Here is a 2,500-nt window from a genome sequence, read left to right on the forward strand (position 1 = left end):
AGAGAGCAAGCCAGCAGGGGCTGTCGCCTGCCGCGGCCAGCGACGTCGGGCTGGCCCCTGCCGCGGCCAGCGATGTCGGGCTGTCGCCTGCCGCGGCCAGCGACGTCGGGCTGGCCCCTGCAGCGCCTAGCCTCTCCCACGCAGGGGGCAGGCCAGAACGCGGGGGGCCAGGGCCCGAAGGCAGCCCCCCCGCGGGCGAGAGAGCAAGCCAGCAGGGGCTGTCCGCGCGTCGCGCAGCGCGGCATGGCTGCGGGGGCCGCGCGCGCGCGCCCAAGCGCCCAAGGGCCCCCAAGGGCCCCAGGCCCTCAGGCCCCAGCGCCCCAGCGCCCAGCGCGGGCGGGCGCGCGCGCGCGTGTGGTCTTTGAGGGGCGCCGGCCTGGTGGCTCCCTAAAGAGCAATAAGTGTCATTGCAGCTCTGGCAGGGGGAGACACTACTAGGTCCCAGCTGTCACCCCCCCCTCTAAAAAATTCATTTCTTGGTATTTTGAGCTGAAATTTTGCACAGAGGTTGGCAAAAATCCAATCCACCTTCATTAATTTTCCCAGAATTTTTCGAGGTCGGGAAGTATTTGTTTTAATTTTCCTACCATTAGAAATCGAGTAAATCCGCAAAACTAGGAACCGGCCCGGAATGACCCCAAATTCAGTGGGCAGCCTCATAAAAATATGGCTGATTTTACTGGATTGGTTTCATGTGGAAAGCACGACGTTTTCTTGTAGGAATGCGGGAACCCCGGCAGCTCGCCTGCCGCGGCCAGCGACGTCGGGGACGCTGGCCTGCGCTGTCGAGCCCGCGAGGGCTGTCTCCGCGGCAGGCCCCCCCTGAACGGGGCACGACAGGCCACCGCGCTGGCTCGTCCAGCGTCGACAGTCCCTCGTCCAGGTTTCAGATCGCGCCAAGTCGAACCCATGACCTGCTCAAGCCATCGTGCGCTGCCGAATTCGCATCTGCGTGTAGGCTGCCATTCCACGCGGCAGCCCCTGTTTTCGTCAGCGTGCCCCCCTGACGAATTTTCCTGCCTGGCCCAGTCCAGCGTCCAGCCCCTGTTCGTCGAAAAATCTGCGCTGCCGATTTTCCACGCGGCAGCCCCTCTTTTCGTCAGTGTGCCCCCCTGACGAATTTTCCTGCCTGGCCCGGCCAGTCCAGCCCCTGTTCGTCGAGAAATCTGCGCTGCCGATTTTCCACGCGGCAGCCCCTCTTTTCGTCAGCGTGCCCCCCTGACGAATTTTCCTGCCTGGCCCGGCCGGTCCAGCATCCAGCCCCTGTTCGTCGAAAAATCTGCGCTGCCGATTTTCCACGCGGCAGCCCCTGTTTTCCTCAGCGTGCCCCCCTGACGAATGTTCGTCGAAAAATCTGCGCTGCCGATTTTCCACGCGGCAGCCCCTCTTTTCGTCAGCGTGCCCCCCTGACGAATGTTCGTCGAAAAATCTGCGCTGCCGATTTTCCACGCGGCAGCCCCTCTTTTCGTCAGCGTGCCCCCCTGACGAATTTTCCTGCCTGGCCCGGCCGGTCCAGCCCCTGTTCGTCGAAAAATCTGCGCTGCCGATTTTCCACGCGGCAGCCCCTCTTTTCGTCAGCGTGCCCCCCTGACGAATTTTCCTGCCTGGCCCGGCCGGTCCAGCCCCTGTTCGTCGAAAAATCTGCGCTGCCGATTTTCCACGCGGCAGCCCCTCTTTTCGTCAGCGTGCCCCCCTGACGAATGTTCGTCGAAAAATCTGCGCTGCCGATTTTCCACGCGGCAGCCCCTCTTTTCGTCAGCGTGCCCCCCTGACGAATTTTCCTGCCTGGCCCGGCCGGTCCAGCCCCTGTTCGTCGAAAAATCTGCGCTGCCGATTTTCCACTCCGCAGCCCCTGTTTTCGTCAGCGTGGCCCCCTGACGAATTTTCCTGCCTGGCCCGGCCAGTCCAGCGCCCAGCCCCTGTTCGTCGAAAAATCTGCGCTGCCGATTTTCCCCGACGAACCTGCAGCTGCACAAATCCGCGCTGCCACTGCCCCATTGTCTGGACCAACAGTCTTTTCCATCAAGCCCTGGACTATAAATCGTCCAGACTCATCGCCAGCACCCGCTGCCGATTCTGCCGACTTTGCCGATTTCGTCGGCGCTGCCGATTCCAACACTGCACCCACCGTGTCTAAACTTGCGCTGTTTCGTCAGCGTGTCCCCTTGACGAATTTCCCTGCCTGGCCTGGACAGTCCATCTTCCAGCCCATGTTCATCGAAAAATCTGCGCTGCCGATTTCCCCGACGAACCTGCAGCTGCACAAATCTGCGCTGCCGATTTCCCCCCCTGTCGGCATGGCTGCCGCTGCCCCGATGTCCAGACCAACAGTCTTTTTTGTCGACTTTGCCGATTTTGTCCGCGCTGCCGATTCCAACACTACCCCCTGCATCCAAACCAGCATTGTTTCGTCAGCTCTTCCCCTGACGATTTTAGCCCTGTAACAAACAGTAGGCCTCCAATCCCGCCAACGGGAGCCAAGTTGATAGGGAAGAGAATT

The sequence above is a fragment of the Populus nigra genome, chromosome 2, assembly GCF_951802175.1.
Source record: "Populus nigra chromosome 2, ddPopNigr1.1, whole genome shotgun sequence".
NCBI lineage: Eukaryota > Viridiplantae > Streptophyta > Magnoliopsida > Malpighiales > Salicaceae > Populus > Populus nigra.